The 21,102-nt window shown below is 38.2% G+C and overlaps 2 protein-coding genes across 6 annotated transcripts in view; one reads left to right on the plus strand and one right to left on the minus strand.

Moving 5' to 3' along the window:
* barc (RRM1_TatSF1_like and RRM2_TatSF1_like domain-containing protein barc) overlaps nucleotides 1–21,102 on the plus strand; it is a 281,458-nt gene that overhangs the window by 166,628 nt on the left and 93,728 nt on the right. The window lies entirely within an intron of this gene.
* rgn (regeneration) overlaps nucleotides 1–21,102 on the minus strand; it is a 379,503-nt gene that overhangs the window by 63,635 nt on the left and 294,766 nt on the right. For all 5 annotated transcript variants that reach the window (XM_065224683.1, XM_065224682.1, XM_065224679.1 and 2 more), the window contains one exon: nucleotides 10,964–10,991. The gene's annotated coding sequence lies outside the window, so the exon portion shown is untranslated. The remainder of the gene's footprint in view (nucleotides 1–10,963; nucleotides 10,992–21,102) is intronic.

Consider the following 21,102-nt stretch of genomic DNA (forward strand, 5'->3'; position numbering starts at 1 on the left):
TAAATGTTAATCCTGCGAACCGGAGGTTCGTCCGTTTCCGGTCCCCAGGCTTCATGGTTCTCCCGCAACCTTCCGCAAAAGGCACACGTCGATGAAATATTGCGCACGGAGGGTCTTTTTTCAGCATCGTATTTTTCCATGCCGTCCCCTTCAGCTTTGGACCCATCGTCGTCGTCATCGTGCGGTTCGTCCTGCTCCAGGCTACGGCTAAATTAAGTCGAACATAGAACAGAGCTTTCGCAAATTAGAGAGGAACCAAAGTGGTGGAAACAACAACGGAATTCGCAAACCTAGTACGAGGAAGACCGTTGAATTTGTAATAGATATACGGGATTATGGTTTCAGCAGGTAATTTTAAAAGTCACCGACGGAATGAAATTTCAATCGACGGCTGTGTGTGGAAGGGTGGCGGGAGGATTTCGTCGTTCTAATTTAAGCAAATATAAATAAATACAAGGGACAGAACTGAGCTATCACTAACTTGTTGGTTGCTTCGGGGTTTGAAAAGCAATTGCCTCAGCGGGTGTAACAAAATCCCGGCACACCTTTTCCCCTTGCGCGTTAACATGAAACCACACGTGTCCCAGCCAAACAGCTATCGATCGACCGCCACGAAATGGGAAATGCCAATTTTATGACCACATCTCGCAGGAAACTTTGTCGGTTTACGATTTCGGCGTGTTTCACACTGTTTATCACACAACCGCCTGCCTGCCCTCTAAATAATTGATTACGCTGACGAACGAGCATTTTTTCATGTTCTCTCCTTTTGGATCTATCGCCTCTGGAAATGTTGATGAAATATTTGACAGGATGAACCGCAACATTTCATTACCGAGATCGTAAATGAGAAATAGAACACCAGATAAAACTTGAGAGAACCATTCCGGTTAAGTAGGGTTCAGATCCAATTTGCGTCATACTAAGCAAAATCCGCACTTTACCTCTCTCTCTTACGGTCGGGTTTGAACAAATAATGGAATGTTTCTAGCAAAGGTTACTTCAACATTTATTTACCTTTTCACGCGTACCGGTAGATTTGATACAGAGTAATAAATTGTTGAGATATTGATAAAAATATAACATCGCTTCTTGAGTCCAATTCCGTTATACGCGTTTAAATTCCGTCGCAACACATTGAACCGCCATTGGATTCACTTCGGCATAGTGTAGCGAACTACTTATGCCTAATCGTTCCTTTTGGGCCTATCGAGCAGAAAACATCAAATAAATCGATAAATAAGAACGCATGATATGTTTTTTTGCACCCATTGTTCTCAAAAACAAAAGAAGCGCTCGGTCAGAATTAATTTTTATCATCATCCGATAGGCCGAAGTGAATTCAATGGCGTTTCAATGCGTTAGGCCGAATTTAGAATCCATAGGCCTAGATTGGGGTCAAGAAGCTGTGTTATATTTTTAACAATAACTCAACAATTTGTTACCCTTTATCAAATCTTACGGTACTTACGGAAAGATAAATAAATTTAGAAGTCATCAGTACTAAAAACATTCCTTCTTGTGAAATAGTCTACTTGAAAAATAGACGCAAACGGTCGGGTTGTTCTTAGTAGGTCCTAACTTAGATCTAAGCCCTACGAATGAAGGGAGACAAAATGGATTCGCTAGGAGTGCTTCTTTTGTTTTCGAGAAGAATCGATGCAAATATTAAGATGGACTAAACCCTGTATGAAGATGATTGATTCGTGCACGTCGAAATCATTGATTTATTTGATGCTTCTGTCGAAGTACTACTCTACTGGCAAACTATCTTCTTGTTCATCTCCGCCGGAATATGATGCCACGCCTTTACTGACTAGGCTTTCGAGAGCCCCAGTGACACTATATAACAGTACTTAAAACCAAAAAAATGAAGCACACACTCTTGATATCTGTTTCCACCGGAAATCTTCGACACTCCACGAAAAATCTCATCCTTAAGTTGTTGCGAGCTGCATGGACCGCAAAAAAGGACAATCCCATCGTAAATCCCTTCTTTGGAAACATCCTTAGCCGCAGGGGCAAACCTTTTCTATCAGTTTTAGGTGGACCTGGTTTCACAAAAAAAAAATCACTTGGCTTAACAATGTCTTTTCCCTCAAAATCCTATGGATTTCCTTTTTATTTTATTTTTTATTTTTTTTCGGATGATGGCTCACCATTTATCACAGACTGCTTGTGGGTGGAACCGTGGTGGTGGGATGAAGTTTATTGTTGCTGGGTGGGATTACACGGCAAATAAATGTCACAACAAGCGGTCGTCGGATCTTCGCATTTCTTGTGGTACGCGTTGTAGTGCAATCCATCGGGGCAGTACTGTTCGCAAGCTAGGCCATTCACGCACTTGAAGAATTTGCTGCACTCGTAGTGAGGAAGTAGGTAGCCATAATCTCCGCTAGGGCAACGAGAGTTTTCGATGCAGGTTTCTGCTGAGATGTTTCCAACAGTAAGCAAGAAGGAGGCCATGGCCAGAAGGACGATCAGTGAGAACTTCATTGCTTGGCGGATAGTATCGGATGAGATTGGTTATTGTGAGCACTCGTTACTGACTGAAGTGGCTCACGCACTGCAAGGGTTAATTAATAGGGTCGATTTTAACTAATCTTATCACTTTTGTGTCGATGGGGATTGGGATTTGCCCACAAGGAAGATGACTGTCGAGTCGTCATGACGTTTGAACTGATAAACGCGAAATAATCTACCTTCCTATTTCACGCAATTTTGACACTACTGGGAGCCATAGAAACATTGGATCTGGTTCATTTAGGCATGTGTTCAAAATTCGCTATGCTGAGCCTATTTGCTGCGAAAACGTGATCGCTTTTTTTGCTGTTAATATGGCGTGGTTGAGCTTATCGAAACAGCTGTTATCAATGTTGTGACAATCAGTGGGACCATTCATGGCTCAAAGATAACAGGTGTGTTTACAAATGAGGACTTCGCCCCATAGGAAGTTATTTATTGCAAATAAGCATCTCTGACCTCTGCTAACCCTATGATAACTACCCCATTTCCGGCCTATTAAGCACAACCCGTACTTAGTCTTCCTTAATCTAGCGCAGTTTAGCACCAAACGAAATGTTATTATTACTGATGGCTTCCAAATTTATTTACCTTTCCAGCCGTTGAGATATTGTCAAAAGTCTAACACTGCTTCTTGACGCCAAACTCGGCCTAATGCTTTGAAACGCCATTGAAACGCCAATGAATTCACTTCGGCCTATCGAATGAAGATAAAACGTGATACGGTCGGAGCGCTTCTTTTGTTTTTGGGAATAATGCGTGCAAACCTTCATATCACGCGTTCTCATTGACCTCGTTCCGTAGCTTATAAACTAAAGTATCGTACCAAACGCAAATTGACTTGTTAACTCTGAAATCAAGGATTTATTTGAAGTTTTCTGCTCGATAGGCCCAAAATGGGCGATTAAGCTGAAGTAGTTCTCTACCCTATATAAGGTTCTAAAGTAAAAAAAAACGGCACTCGATGATTTTAGTTTTCAATCTATATTTTTTCTAGTTTGCACTCGGTGTGGACGTTTTTCATATTCTTTCAGTCATGCTTGGCATACACAGTTTTGGTCACGAACTACTCATTTGCTAATAACTTTGCACACAGTTGACGGAACATAGTTCTTTTTGAAGCAGTAGATAGAATAGAGTGTAAGCTTGTTATATATATGCAAAAAAAAGTAGATTTTAATGCTAGTAGTAAACTGTATTTGTTTTTGCGTTGTAAAAATGAGGTGAAAAATGCTAACTAGACATCTCAAAATTTTAGTGTTAAATTGATTAGTATTGATTCAAATGTTAAGCTTTACCTAATCTTCACATATCTATAGTAAACTATGAGCCTAATCTATCAATTACTTTAAAGCAAAATAAATTTCAACATCTGAGTGTTATTACCAAATGAGCAGTTGATGTGTACAACTGTGCATGCCAAGCATGCTTTCAGTTTCTTTCCTGTTTCGTTCTTCTGTTGTCGGTTCCAAGCGAGGGTGGCGATACATCTAAATCTCAATTCTAGATGCTCGAAAAATCTCATGCTAGCGAATCAATCTTCGAAAAATCTTCTTTCATTTCTAGCATCTACTTGCAACGCGCATCATGTTTTTGCAGGAAATCTTCAGAATCGTCATCAATCTTCTTTTTATCTACTCAGCGTGGGCGCAGTTAGCCACAGCAAAATACAATCTTTCCTGCATCTAAAGTTTGAGTAATTTAATATCTGGACGCAGTGTTTATTTTACTGCAGTGTTCCTAGCGGTCGGATCTGGAATGTGTTTGCAGCAGTTTGTATTGAAATGTTTTCTCTTTCAGTGCTGGTCACGATTCATTTTGTTTAAAAGAAGTTATACTTGATGGAAGCCTTGAACACCCACGTCGAAAATTCGACGTGGTCAGGTTCAAAAATCGCGAAGTCGTTGAAATTGGCTAAATCGACCGCGTACAGCAGTGCCGTCGCGAAACCTCACTTTTTACCTGTTCAACGACTTTGAAAACGTTATTTAGGGTCATGCTTACATTCAAATCAGTTTGAAAAGGCACAGGATCTTCTAGTTTCACTGATTTGTATCCATTGGAAGCCATTTCTTTTAAATTTTTTAAATTTTGAGAGTTGTTGAACAGGTAGATTGAGGTTAGGGCGACGCCACTGGTGTACAGTGTTCTCACGTGAGTGACATACTACACGGGAAGAAATCCAATTCCATTTTCATGAATAAAAAATCATGAAAAGGAAAAACGTTCCATGCCATGAAATCATAACAATGATCTACAATTTTATGATGGAAAATCATGATTTCATAATGCAGCAAAATCATGACCGCTACAAGCGTTACACAGTGTTCACTCGGCTGTCGACAAAAGCAGGCCACTCTCGATGTGTGCTGCGCGATCGTCTGTTTTCTCGGCAGCAACCATTGTGTGGTCCTCCTCATTGTTCTTCATCAGCAGTTCTTTCGGTCGATGCGTCGTCGACTTTGGAAAGCAACCGTTTCGTGATGAGTGTGTGAGTGCTGACCACGTTTTGCGTCCATTGCTGCAATGGACGCGCTCTGACCCTCGTTGGCGTACAACAATTTGCCATACAATGAAACCACTGGAAGCGGCTCCAGTTCTGATGGAGGAGGCTTTTTGGATAGCGGAAGATAAAGTGTTTATTGTGTTGTACATTTTGACTATAGTTTTAAGATGTATTGTATAGTGACCAAGAATCCTCGGCTCTGTAAAGTTAATTCGGTTGAGCCTTATCAAATAAATTAATAAACAAACAAGCGTTACACGTTCCTGGCAAACCGTGTTCATAAAATACACAATATAGCTAGCTCTAATAAGCCTTTTGCCTTCCTCCTTATACAAGTTTTGATAGTCTTGTTGTTAAAGTATCCTAATGTTCTTGGTTCGAATCCAGTCTGACGCTTTATTTTATTTTGTTTTACTTGTTTTGGTTTAAAAGCTGAAAGTTAAATTCATGAATTTAGCTCATGGTCTGATGATTCATGATTTTTGGAATCTTGACTGATATTATTCATGGTGTATTTTCAAAACATGAAAACACGCTATGTTCATGAAATCTTGAGTAATTTTTTCTCGTTTTGGTGATTGGATTTGTTCCCGTGTATGAATCGGCAGGATCATAACAAGCGTCGTAGTGGAACTAAGGATTGGAAGCAGGATTTGAAGGTGTTGAGAACGATTAGGGCAAACCTAGGGCTGTTGGATTAAGATATCGCCAATAAATTCAATGAAAGCAAAAGCACCGTCAGAAGGATTCTTCAGTGAGAAGAATTTCGAACTTTTCGGGCCAGTAAACAACCCAATAGGACACTGAAGCAGAATCTAGTGGCCAAAAGACGTGCCCAGAAGTTGCACAATGAGGTTCTTACAAAGCACGAAGGATCCTCATGGACGACGAAACGTACGTGAAGATGGATTATGGGCGGCTTCCCGGACAAAAGTTCTTCAAAGCCATTGGTCGAGGTGATGTCCGTAGCAAGTTCAAATTAGTTTTTGCCGATAAATTTGCAAGAAGCTTATGATATGGCAAGGTATTTGCAGCTGCGGACAAAAACCCAGGTTTACGTGACAAACAACCCAAGTAAAATTTTATGTTTTATGAAATACTACAAAGCTGCGGACAAAAACCCAGGTTTACGTGACAAACAACCCAAGTAAAATTTTATGTTTTATGAAATACTACAAAGCTACTATAAAAAAACATTCATAAAACCCTGGTCAAGACTGCTTTTCCATTAATGCATCCACCAAAACCTCATTGATGCTAGAATCTGTCTAGTTGGAGAAAGTTCTGAAAGGTGTATTTTCGAAGCTCTTCAAGATTAATTTACTGCAAAATCGTTGTATGATAAACGCATTGAGAACCATTTCAAAACCGTATTTAAGCTACAATGAAAGTTATTTAGCAACAATTAAAACCATTATCCGAGCCATTTACCCCAGCCGCTTGCTAAGTCCACTAGAAAAACAACAATGAAGATAAAAAAGGATTCATAAATACCATTCGATCTTATCAAAATAATTAAAATAAAAACTGATTGTATAAAAATCCCGTCGAAATTCCAAAATTATGAAATAATTCTCATGAAGTCTAGTTTTAGGTGCCATCTAAAATTTTATGTGAAACATGCGTGAAAACATCGAAAAACTTGAGTCCGCCCTAGGAAACATCGATTTTACTAATTATTTAACATTGTAAAAAACAAACAAAATCATTGTAATATGGCGGAGGCATAAAAGTTGATTATCATGGGCCATTTGTGAAAAAGTCTTTTTGCCTACAAGAAATCCCTAACAAATTCATATGGTTTTGAAATGGCTTTTATGAAGGAATTTTGTAGACTGAATTGTATTTGTCTAAGGCCATTTTGCTTGATTCTAACCCGTTCAGATTCATGGCGGCAATGTTGCCTACAAAATGTTAAACGTCAAAGTTAGTTTATCTTTCGATAGTTGCGCTGTGCGATCCAGCGTTCTTCTAGGCGATTCTCTCCCGATGGCGTGGAAGCAGCTACTCAGAAAGTGTGCGATACTGTTTTACAACATTTCGAATTTCGCACAGCTGCAACCTCAATCATTCCCGAAAAAGATCTCCTTCTTCCGGATGGTTCTGGAAGTACACCATCAAACGATGCAGGAATGTACGGTTGAATGAAATTTTTCGAAGAGATGGTCCTTTCGCCGAATAAAATCGCTGCTATGGATCAGTGGTTTGCTGTCGGTACTGACGCAAGTTATTCCGATCGTCATCTATTCGCAAGGTCTGGAGAAGGCTGGTCTGTTTTCAGACTGTTTTGACAATGTTTTATGAATTTGAGGACCACGCACAGTTCACTTTCCTCCACCGGATACTCAGTCGTTGATGGTACCCGTTCAGTCGAACGTGCTGAACGTGCTAAAGAACTAAATTTTACTGAAATCGACTTCCCTTCGGTCGTTAGCATCGCTTGAATTTTTCATCCTACATCGTTTATCCTTCAAGATATCCTTGTCATATGTTTGGCTTTTATTCACTATGAGAATTCATCTTTAAAGTTCAATTTGTAAACAGAGGAGATTTTATGAAACAGTTTAAGGGGAAGCTTACCGGCCCGAAAATAAAAAAAAAATATTTTCTGTACGTTTTTATTTTTCTAAAAATGTTGGGAAAAATTATCAACAATCCAAGAAAATCAGTTTTTTCCTTAGATTTTTGTCAAAAATTACATGTAAAAATATTTTTTCTATCTCATTATGAAATGTTTTGTGATGATTTGTGGTTTTTTGAGTCCAACTTTATACCATAATGGCTGATAAAAAATATTTTTGCACGTGAATTTTCTTTGGAAAATTAGAAAAATATGTGATTTTTTTTAGATTTTTGATACCTTTTTTCAATATTTTTAGAAAAATCAAAACGTAATTATTTTTTTTCGAAGCGGTGAACTTCTCCATAAAAAGCCTAAAAAGCAAAAATATATGCATTTTGCTCTCATTTAAAACCTAATGGTTTTGTGGTTGCTTTTATAATGATAGAACTCGTTTATACACACTTAGAAATTTTTACAGAAATCTGTAAAATTTTACCGAAATCTCAACAGCTGAACGTTCGGTAAACAGTTTTGCAGATTTCCTGTAATTTTTCACAAATATCTGTGAATTTTTCACAGATATCTGTAAATAATTACAGGAAAACTGTAAAATTGTTTACCGAACGTTCAGCTGTTGAGATTTCGGTAAAATTTTACAGAAATCTGTAAAATAATCCTAGTGTGTAGAGTGTTTTATCAAGACATTAATAAAAAAAATCGCTAATGAAGTTTATGATTGATTTATAGAACATTTTTATGGTGGGATTGAGAGCTAATTTAAAATTGATTTTCAAACAAGACAGTTTTTGACTTCTCGCCAGACTGTAAAAGGGTACCATAATAAATCAGAGTGAATGCCAAATGATTGCAGAATTGTTACTTGGAAAGAATATGGATTCTATAATGTACAAGCAGGAATGCTTGAAAAAACGTATTCTTCCGTATATTAAGGCTCACAATGAACCTGTAATGTATAGGCTGCCACGACAATTTCTTGTTTCGACGACATGACGGAGTAGCTACTAACGATATGTGTGGTTATCTATGCTGAATCTTAAGATAACGAAGGCTTTTTTGTAGCTATTTTGGTGGATTTATGACTATTTTTTCCGTATTGTAGACCGTTTTGTTGTAAAGTTAATTTGAATATCATTTACTCCTCATTAATACTGGTGTACACACTAATGCAGGCCTCCGCTGTTCGGTAATTTTTGAACTATGGAACTGTTCGGTAAAGGTTTAAAAATCAATGGAAAATAAAAATAGAAAATTTATTCCGAACTACACGAAACGAAAATCAATTATTTTATCCATGTGTTTCACTTCAACTTTTTTGCCAAAACATCAGCCTTACACATTCCATAAGACAAACCACATAGGTCCTATAAGAATGCATAAAATGTATGTGTGACCGCTTATACATTTCATTTGACACATGATCTTCATAAACTTTTTGCAAGGCGTCTGCTCATTAGTTGACTTATACATTTTATGAATAATCAGCAATAGAAATTTGCCAACAGGTATAAGGAGATTTCTATCCGTGTAGTACAGATTTTGTCAGTTAACACCATTTATTGATTTCTTACGTTGTAACGGTAATTTGAAGTTGTTCCGACTTTTTCAGCTGTTCAAAAACTCGCTTAAATTTTACCGACTTTGGAGATATGTTATTTCTCATGAATACATAGTTCATGCTCTTAAGATTGTCAAAATTTCCATTTCGAAACCCTCGTTTCTAAAATAATTGACTTATGCCTGGTAGCATGTTACACTCAATTACCTTCCAAATTCAGGTTTATCATGTTTTCAAGAAGCCTTTTGCTTGTGCCTTGAATTTTGCTGGATTCCACTTATTTATTCATCCAAATTCGATTTATTTTCACCAGCTTGCTACCCGTATTTTATTATAATTTAACCGTTTTCGGAATCTTAGTAAGCAAACAGGATCCAACTCGCCCACAAAACGAAAGAACCGAACGAAAACCCATTTCCTGTCTCCGCTCCACCATTACTGCACTCGTCCACTTCAAACGCAGCAGCGAAGCATAGCGGGAATCTTTTTCCCATTTGTCCTACTGTATGTGTGGACCATCCTCATGTTGTTAGGGTTACAATTCTTAAAGGGCGCCCAAAAGCGGGCACGCATTCTCCGGAGAACGGCAACCGTTTTCAATAGCAATAAAACTATCATAAATATAAATTAAATCGTAATCCGCTTTCCGTGCCCGCTTGACCCGATCGCATCGGCTTCGTCGTGGCACGATTCGGATTCGGGGCTCGCTCTACTCGACGTGGACGTGGTGCGTGGGTTGCACTTCGAGCGGCGTAGACCGGTTCGCAAAGATGACATGTGTTTGTACTATTGTGTTTTTTGTTTAATATGAGAGTCAGGGAGTGAAACGACATCTATATGTTGTACATGTTTCTTACAAGAAATGCTAATCTGTATTTGCGGATTTATACAAAACTGTAACAGAATTTTACATTCCCGGTTTAAGGGGTAAATCTTCTGTTCATAGTTCCGGTTTGTTTGAGAAACTCATGCCGACCAGTCTAAATGCACAATGCCAACAATGCCGAGTGACTCAACAACCGGACTGTTGAAACATAATAGAGAGCCACCGTCGCACACCATTCATTCTCTTTTAGATTTAAAACAACCAAATGCAACGTTCCACCAAACTGAGCCAAACTGAATTGACAGGATAATTAACTGTAATTGCTGTCTCCTGGCTCTAGCTGCTGCTTGTCAACTTAATACTCATTCCACTCTTCCGTCCAGTAGAGCTTTCATTTTGAAACTCTCCGGTTCGAGAATTCCTGAAAACCTACTTGTCTTGTCGTCAAAGGTAGATACTTGCGCATATTCCTGTTCAAGCTTTTAATAACCTTCACAAGGGGAGAACCTTGGTCCGTGTCTTGGAGAGTGAAGGAAAATTTATAAGTTCTTGACTTTTTGCCCTTTCACGGTGCTATTGAGAGTAGGAGTCAGCGCTCATTGGCACTGGCATTCGAACTGGCGAAGTAGTTGCTATTGCTGCTGCTTTCCTGCTTTATTGCCTTCGTTTCAAGTACTGCAGTTGACATCGACCTAATTTATGGAGCGCTGTTGTCTGAAGGTCTGCTCTGAACACCCCCACTCGGTTTCGGCTTTATAGTTCCCGGGAACACGCTTTGAACAGTGGGTCACTGCTTGTAGACCAAACAGATTCACCAAGTGTGCATAGTGAGTAATTTGGCAGCAAGTAAGATTTATGCGCTTCAAATTGGGTGGATGTTGACAGGAGTTCTCATTTTGGGAATTTTAAATCAACACATGACAGGGTTGTGAACAATTTTTATAGCATTGCATATGGACTGGTACTTACTCAAGTTGTTCAACATTTAGCGGGGAATCTGTAAGCAAAGGAGAGAAGGTAAACATTAGTATTATTTTTTTTTAATTTTCTGACTCTTGCGACATAAGTACAGGGCTGGTAGCAGGTCACTTTTTAGTGACTTGGTCACTATTTTGAAGCCAGTCACTAAAAAGTCACTTCTTACACCAAACAGTCATTAAAGTCACTATTTCCCTAAAAATAGTCACTCTTTCATTACTAAAATAAAGCGAAATTTAAAAATATCAACAAAATGTTTAAATTGAGTATTTGACACTAAGAAAGTCTACAGTAGTTTAAACAAAATATACATACCAGGGTGACCAGTGAACCGCAAAACTTTAGAACACCAGGAAAACTATTGGGAAATGTCTACAATTTCGATTAAAAATCGGGAAAAATGTACCTCCTTTCCTTGGAAACTTGGAAACTTTCCAAAGGTATTTGTCTGTGATAGACTTTCAAAAGTCTTTCAAGGATGATTAAGAACTTTAAAAAATCCAATGTTAATTTTAATGAATTTAAAGGATTCTAGGGATGACACCAAGGTATATCAGAGAAGAATACCAAAGTACAGACTACGAAAGTTTTATGTAAAATTAAGTGCTCTGATGACCGATTTCTTCTTCTCCGCTTAAATATTAAGCCAGGTTTACCTATATAGTTGAACTTGGCTTAACACATACGAGCGTCGCTTTTGATTATTGTTTAAATTATTAGAGACGCAAAAGTCAGCTCTGGAACAATTTTGGAAATAATTCACAATTATAGAGTGCATTTTAACGAGAGTTCTGAGAAGAATTCTATGATGATTGGATGAGGATTCTAGGTCCAATTCTAATAAGAATTCAAAATAAGCTCTGAAATTTTGCTTAAGGGGGCTCTGATAAAAATTCCATGAAAATCCCGTGAACTCCAAAGATGGTCTCTGCGGATAGTTCTAAAAGAATTCTGGGGTGATTTGTGACGATACTTGCAAGCGAATTCTAAAGAGTTCGAAATAAATTCCGAAAAGAATTCCAATAGAATCGAATTTTGAGGATTCAATCCCAAAGGAATTCTGAGAAGAGTTTCAAAGTTTGTGATGGATTTTTGTTTTGAGAATTCTGAGGAAATACTATGGGGATTCTGAGGAGAATACGAATTGAATTTCCAATTGAATGCAAGGGAGAAGTCCAAGATTATTCTAAGCAGAAATTTATGAAATTTCTGAGGTTAATGCATGGAAATTCTAAGGATGGATTTATGGAAGAAGCCTTCAGGGAGTTCCTAGAAGAATCAATTAAAAATCGAAAATAATCTGCTTTAACTACATAATCATGTGTTATTACTTCATGCGTGAATTTAACGAGTTACATAGTCGGAGATGCTTAACGTCAAATATCAGACTTAAAGCGAAAATTTTATACGATCGATTAAAAAGGTTAAATTATAGAGTTGATAGTTCCGTTATAGTACGGCAGTGTGAAAATTGTATATACAAAGAAGAATGCGAGCAAAGGACAATTTTGAGGAAGGTTCGAATCGGGTAGTTGTTTACGTCAGATGGCGACTTGAGTGTGAAACAATCGATAGAACTGTTTTCGCACATCAGAGGTACATGGGAAAATCGGCGATCATCCCTTTTACCAGTGGTGGCAGGGGGATAACGGATGAGCTTGGTAAAGGAGATGCTCTACCCTATTCGTACCTTCCTCAAAATTGTCCCTTGTTCGCTTTCTACTTTCTATATACAAATTTCACACTGCCACACTATAGCGGAACTATAAGCTCTTTACTTTCATCTCCTCATCTATCGTATAAAATGTCCACTTTAATTCTGATATTTGATGTTAAGCATTCCCAACTACGAAAATAATCTATTTCCAAGAATTTTGTTGATTGTTCTGCAAAGAATTTCAAGAATGCAATATTATGTTTGTAAAAGCTTATGTGCCTCTAAGTTTAAGGGAAGCTCGAAGGAAGGGGAATTCTAAAAAAAGTTCTTGAGATCATTCTGAATAAATTCTGTGGAAAGTTCATAGCAAATTATCAAAGTTATGTACCTAGATATATCAAATATTTAAAGATTTCGACCGCAGAATAAAATTCAAGATCATAAAAAATGGGAATTACTATTTGCTAGTCATCATGTACTACGTAAGCAAAAGTAAATTATTCAAATCACTTCAAATGCTCTTCACAGGAGATTCCGTTGTGAGATTCGATTAAATTAGAGGAATTTATGAAATTTGATTTTAAGTTCTATGACATATCAAACTGTGTTTGAATTTCTAAGTAACCAGACAAATGGTTTCTTATTCAGTATTTACAAGTCACTATTTGGTCACTATTTCCGTAATTTTAGTCACTAAAGTCACTACTATTATATCGCATCAGCACTACCAGCCCTGTAAGTACCAAACACATATATTTCTCATCCAAATGGGCTGAAAGTTTGGATTTACATGTAAAATTAAATGAAGATTATGGGGAAAATATTTAAATCTCTATCATGCTATGAAATTACATGTATGACTTACTATTCTGTGTAGTAAGGAGGATGAATTTTAGTAAAAGCCTACTGTAATTTTTCGTATACAATACAACTAATTTGCAACTGATTGTGGATGAATTATTGAATTGAATATAGGGCAAATGCATGTAATGTCGGCGTAAATGCCCCCAAATTGGGCCCATACATAAATTTAGAAATCGACTAAATTTTCAACAGCGACTAACAATATCCATTAGTACCGTCCCAATGACGCGTTCATCTAGATAAAATTAATAAATAGGAGATTTTAAGTGATGGGCCCAATCTTATATCCAAAGGCCAACATTAGAGCCATTTTCCCTTTTTAATCTCTTTTGATTTTCTTAGGTAAGGAAAATGGCTCTAATGGGATATTTCGCGGAAATAGTCATTGTTTACGTTTGCGTCATTGGCTCTTATGAAAGAGAAGCAGATATATGGTTGCATGCTCAGTAAGCATTGACGTTTTTCGACGACTCTACAACTCTTTACTCCTATGGTAAAATCCCATAAACATCTGACAATCTGTGCATGAAGTCTAGCGAACTTTGTCTCATCATGGTACCAGTGAGGCGCCGTCTCTTCACGCAAAACTTGGCAGTATCTTATGGGATTTGCATAGTAGTGAAAGGGTAAGGAAATAACGACCATGTTTCACTCACAGACTGACGTTTGCTGATGGGAATTTACCCTAGGAGTAAAGAGTTACAGAGTGGCCGAAAAAGCGATTTGTAAATTGTCAAGGTAATGCGGCCATTCTTTTTTTTCGGCTAGCTCTACAGGAGGCTTATCAAAGGATTTATGAACTAGTATTTTCATGTCGGTCAGAAGCCAATCAAGAGCGTTATATGCCAGAAGTATAGTTCACTGTGCTTTTAGTGAGTTAACTTATGAATGTTATGATTTCAGAACGAATTTCACATTGATTTCAAATTTGATTTAGGCCCTAGGGCTAAAAACTGAACCACTAGTGTCAAAAATAGTACACTAACTCTACATAAAATAGATTCATAGATTATTTTCGTTTGTAAATAGTGCTTAATGTTGGTAGGAAGAATAATCGTTCCTGGTAGCTTTGAGACAGCTAACTATGAGTCCCTGCCTGGGAAAAAAGTTCGTTAGGATCCTGTTTAGCCCCTCCTTTGCTATTTAAGATAACTTTTCCACGTTCTTTAGTACAAAGAAATTGAAGTAGATCTTTGTGTTGGGATTTGAGCAAAAAAAAAAACAAATGGCCGCAGTTGAGAAACATATGGTGGGTTGAATCCTTGGGTATCGAAGCACTCGATTTGATTTATCGTCCTGTTTGCGAAATTCTTCCGCATAAACCGGGTCACTTGTTGCAAAATTTAGCTGCTTCTCTCTGGACTTCAAAATGTATGCAGTTATGTATGCAGTCGTAATATTCCAAATGAATTCAAAGGTTGATGCAATCGGTGCTAAACAATTAGAACAAGTTTGATGAAAAAAATGGTACGTACATGTTTCTTCTAAGTTTCAGAAAAATATACCCGCGCAAATTTAGAATTAGAAGAATTAAACAAATTTTCGCGTGAAGTTTCCCCACATTTTTGTCATAACTACAGAAAAACAATACGTATCGCTTTCAAAATTGGCCTGTAAACAAAAAAAAAAATTGGCCAATATGGTAGCTTGCAATGACATTTCAGGATCAGTAGTTGGGTGGCAGGTCATTGCATAAAATATTAATATATGTTTTGCTGTGTGAAGCAAGGTGATGAATTTGTTATATACAGCTATACAGCTTAACATAAACGACGTAAATAGACATAAATTCAGAAGTGCTAAGAACTCATAGAATTATAAACCAGTTTATTATTTTAATAGAATTAACTACCCCTTGATTTCCTTTCTCATTTTACAGCTGGTATAATCAATTTGACAGATCGATGTCTTTCTATACCACATGAAATCACTGAAATTGGGTCGATTTTTGATGATCGTGTTTCTCATATGTTATGTATCCCCACTGGGACTTTTCGTCGGCTCACAACCGAGTGTTCTTTGAGCACTTCCTCGTTATTTGAGAGCTTTCTTAGTATATACCATTTTTGCATTAGTATTATTGTGTGGCAAATACAATCATACTCTATGCCTAGGGACTCAACAAACTTCTAGACCGGTTTAGTTCGGGTATTGAACTCAGCCGCCTTCAGCATGGTCTTGCTTTATAGCTGCGCCTTTACCGATTCAGCTAAGGCAGATCCCATAGAATTATGATGAGAATGCAAAATAAATTGAAAAACATCGTAGAGGAATTCTCTGGATAGTTCTAACGTAATTCTGGGTAGAATAACCAATGGAATTTGACTGTTAATTGCAGGTATTTTTGAGAAGTATTTCAAGAAAATTTTAAGGAAAATTAAAGATGAATTTCAAGGTAGTTTGGAAGAGACTATTATGGGGATTGTTAGTAGAATTCCAGGTAACTTTAAAGCAAATCCGATGGAATTTCAGGGATCATTATCATGGAAGGAGATTCAAAGTGAATTAACCATGTGGCTGAAACATAATGAAATGATTTTTGTCTTCTTTATTTTAGTGAATTTTAGCCATTGGCTAGTTCTTCACTTTGCAGGAAAAATATCAAAGGTATAAGGCTTGCCTTGAAAAAAAAAAAAAAAAAAAAGTTGGAGTTTACAGAGTTTTGGTCGGACGACATTTAAAATTTGGGAAACACAGAAGAACAAACTAGACCATTGACATTGAGTTAACTTATTGACTAATCCGATCGAGGCAGAGCTCCACCGTGGAGATGCCCCGACAGCCGAAAAGAAGGAATCAAACATTGAAAAGCAAACCAGCGTCCTTCAGGAAGGAGATCAGGGAAGCCAGGATCGAAGGTTCGTCGCCCAGTATGTCGCTGATATTCCCCAAAAGGCCGTAGTGTTTCCGCAAGAGCTCGTACTTTGGACACACGCAGAGGAAGTGCTCGACGGTGGCTGGAATCTTACCGACGACACAGGCCTTGCGGAAGACTCCTCCGCCGAAATCGTGTGAGAGCTTGGTGTGATCTGTGCGAAGCCTGGAAATGACTCGTTGCTCCTTCAGGTTCCCAAGGTCCTTCCATGGACGCGTGCTCTCCTTGATTTTCCTTAGAAGCGGTCCTTGGTTTGCCAACTATTCTTCTTGCCACCTAGCCTACATGGAAGTTTCGACCCATCGCTTAATGTCCGGAAGGGGAACTTCATCGGTGTACCTGCTGGCACCATATGGTCCCGCCCCGGCCAGTCTGTCAGCGTTGGAGTTGCCAGCCACAATGCCCCGGAACCCAAGCGAATACTGTGTTGGGGGGGGGGGTATGTCTGATGATCCCCTGAATCCACGGATGAGTGGGCATGTTGGACCGGAGAGCTGCTTCGAAAATCGCCGGTAGGCTCAAGCTCGTTGGCGAATGCTGATATGACTATGATCCTGAAAATATTTTTTTTTTCCCTTTATTAGAGAGATTTTTAGCCATAGGCTACCCGAGCAAAGTTAGAGATCAAATTGAAATCAGAATTTGCTGTTATGATGTAACTTAATTTGGATACTCCATTTGATCTCATTTTGGTTGACTTAACGGTTAACACAGCAAAAATGAGAGCAAAATTTTACACTGATGAATCAAACGGAAAACTAATTCTGCTTTCAATGAAATCAATTTGATTACTGATTTTGCATTCATAATGTTTGACTGAATACGGGCCTATCGTAAATGGTTAGCATCCATGCTTCTCACGCTGAAAGATTTGAGCTCAAATGTCACCTCGGGCTAGTCACGAATGACCTAAAATGTGTTAAACGAAACAAATAAACAATAATCAACGACAGATGAACTAAAATCAAATTTTAAATAAGAAATTAACAGCAGAACTTCAAGTTAAGTTGCTTTGATTTAAAAAGTCTTGACTGCATAATGATAGCACAATATGATATCAGACTTCTGTCGCGACAATTGAAATCAAAATGAGTTTTCATTATGATAGGAACTGCAAATTTTAATATCGATTTGCTTTCATTTTGTTAACCGACTTTGCTCGGATAGTTCATCTCTTACCCTGAAAATATACATAATGATAGCCTACAGCTGAAAATCTTTTTCATGTTGATCAATCAATAAATCAAAGAGAAACTCTGAGGAGAGCTGAGACATGGATAATTGTACCCGGGAGGGTTCCAGGATATTCTGGTAAATTTTCCAAGGAAATTTGAAGCAGACTTTCTGGGAATTCCATGAAAATTGTTAGATCTAAAACATGGAAAATCTTCTTTTTTTTTGGGAGAATTTCAGTCGGAGTCTGGTTTGTCAAATCTTCTGTAGAAGTAAATTCATTATATCAGAAATGAAGGAATTTTCTAGAATCTGTGACGCTTAAAATTAAGAATAATATGCAAAGTTTTTTTTTAGATCTCATTTTTGGCATCCTGTACTATAGAATAATAAAACCGAACATGATTCTAAGAAAAAAAAAGTAGAAGGGTCTGTGCCTAGGGGCACGAACGGAAGCTTGACGTAGGACCGCTAGTGCACGGAACAAATATGTTGATCATTTAGTTCTTAACTCTTTCCGTTTTTGAATTGGTGGCGGTTATTTTTCAAATGGTGGCCACACCTTAGTGCAAGTCGATGCCGACCGGATGACGACGGCCTAGTGTAGCATTCCTGCTACGCATCAGTCATAGGATTTTTCCAAATCAATTATTAGGCGTGATTACCCCCGCCTCCTGAATTAGCAATTTCGCACAATCTGCTTACAAGATGTGTACGCTCATTATCACGGTCATAAAACAGTAACGTTGGTTATTTTTGAATTTGATGCGCTTGCGACCTTTACCTGCAGACGCTGAATTATTATTGTTTATTACACATAGCGAGACCGTTAAGCATGTCTCATGGTTATGCCGAATTGCAACCTTTGCAAGGGCGTCACCCGAGCTATGTTTATGTTGTCTCAGTCGGGTTATTCCAAATATTGTCAATAAACTGTCTGTGCGAGGTAGCATGAATCTAGGTAACTCTAGTCGTAGGAAATATAAATGTAAGCTGAAGAGAAAATAAACGAATCTTTCCTAATCTAGACACGGGAGAGTGTGGACTTAATTTTGATGACAAGTCCGTAGTGAAGCATCAACGGGAGAGATGCTATTTGGCGAACCGCGACTAAGTGGCCAATGACCTGCCTTCTCCGAAAAATAAGTTCATCACGCCGCGAAACCAAGTGTTGCTAAAGTGTTCGTACAAAGTTGTGCAGTGATAAGTGCTAAAATGGGTTGGTTCACATCCGACAACTACATCACGAACCAAGTGGAAATGAACACCACGGAAATGAAAATCCTAGCAGGCGCGTGCGTGACAATGGTGGTTGTGATCATCGCGTATCTCCTGCTGAGACTTCACAGCAAGTACATGAAAAAGGGGATCAAAAACGTGGTTCAACACGAGATTCAACTGAACAATGTAAGAAGTTCGTGATTACTAAGAACAATATAACTATCGCGTGTGTTACTATATGAGGAGATAACATAATGAATCGCGAAAACCGTACACATGTTTTACTCAGCGTGTGATGTATGGGGCTGTTTACCCATAATCGTAAGCACATCAACTACCACGATTCCGACAACTCCAATCGAAGAAACACGGAGTAACGTTTTGAGCACGGACGTTAATCATGTAAATAAGGTAGTGGAAAATAGTGGAACTGTCGAAAAACATTTGATATACGGGATAGCAACATTAACATTACTAATTGTGTCAACAGTGATAATTAGCGTTGTTTGGTACAGACGCAGACAAAAGAAGAAAAGAAGTGAAAAAACTAAATTGATTAAAGTAGTCGTTTTGATGGCACAGCAGTCCGTTCTAACAGAGACATCAACAGTCAGGGGCGAACGGTCAGCGGTCAATGACCACCCTGAGAACGCATCACAATTCCAGGGCGAACAGTCACAAGACACCCTGAGGACTCATCAATTACCAGGGGCGAACGGTTACCAGACACCCTGTGAACGCATCACAAGTCCAGGACGAGCAGTCACCAGACACCCTGATGAAAATTTCAAGCCTCAAGATAAGTACCCATCAACAAAGATGATAATAAATAACTAGAAAATGTAGATTTATAGTTTTTCCATAGTCAAGTGTTTTCTGTAAATTATTGAAACATTCTGAGTAGGTAGATCGTTTAACAGGCGATGTATTCAATTCTCGGTCAAAGCAAGTGAAAGAAATGTGTTGTATGCTTGGGCAAAACGTGTGATTTTTCTTCTAAATGAGCAGATTAAGTTTTATCGAGGATTATATCTCAAAAGAGTTTACGAACCTCCGGAAAAGCGTCAACAAGGCTAAAACTCTTGAGACGATTACTTTGAAGGAAGAAACCTTAGGAAATTTATTCAGCTAGTATGTTAGTCTTTTGAAGTCAAGCAAGAAAGAATTTGAACAAAAAGGCACCTGGAAAGCGCATTACGAAACTTACGAAATAACGAAGACGAAATTTGAAGGGTGCAAACAACTTTTATCTAAAGCGATTATCAGTTCTAGAACGCCAAAATATAAATTGAAAACTATTGCAAAAACTATTATATTCGTTAATCGTTTAGCGCCTCCAAAGGTCTGCCCACCGAAAATTAAATTTAAAAGCGTCGCGAGACTAAGTATACTCCTGAAGCGTTTTCCATCCTCAACCTCTCAAATTCCACGTCCTACAAAAATTAAATTCAAATCGTTAGCAAAACTTATCGTATTATTACGACGATATAACTTCCCAACAGTGTTCGCAGACAACCCAATTATCAGATTCAAAACACTTGTAAAACTAATCATTTGGTTAAACCGATTCCCCAAAATGACCGATTTTGACATTAAAACGGCTCCTGCATTAGTCCAGCCATACAATGGAGATGCAGATGGCCTAGAAGCATTCGTCGACTCAGCGAATCTTCTAAACGAACTAGTCAAAGCTGATCACAAACCTTTGGCAGCAAAATTTTTACGAACAAGACTAACGGGTAAGGCAAGGCTTGGCTTACCCGAAACGGCCAATATAATTGAACTGATTATTAGCAACGTGCGAGACCGTTGCCAAGAAAAGATCACTCCAGACAGCATTATCGCGAAAATGAGGAACGTCAAACAAAAACAGTCCGTTCAAACACTATGTGATGAACTGGAAAACCTTACGGCAAAATTAAAATCCGTGTATTTAAGTAATAAAATACCGGATGATGTGGCGTCAAGTATGGCCAATAAAGCCGAAGTAGATGCCCTCATAAACGGTGTCACTAATAGTGATACAAAGTTAATCTTAAAAGCCGGAACTTTCAACAATATTAGGGATGCCATTACAAAAGTGGTGGAGAACTCAAATTCTCCTAGCCTACCAAATGCGGAAATATTCACATTTGCCAGCAGAGGTAGAAATAATTTCAGTAGAAATAACTACCAACGAGACTTTCACGGAAATGCAAGAAACTTTCAGAATAATTATCAAAGGCCAAACTACAACCGGGGATATGGTCAAAATTCTGGAAGACAGTATTTTAATCGAGGTTACAATAACGACAACCATAGCCGTAACTACGATTCCCAGAACGAGAACCGTAGCCGCAA

This window comes from Ochlerotatus camptorhynchus, unplaced genomic scaffold (assembly GCF_037179485.1).
Source record: "Ochlerotatus camptorhynchus isolate MF236.1 unplaced genomic scaffold, CSIRO-AGI_Acam_v1.1 ptg000213l, whole genome shotgun sequence".
NCBI lineage: Eukaryota > Metazoa > Arthropoda > Insecta > Diptera > Culicidae > Ochlerotatus > Ochlerotatus camptorhynchus.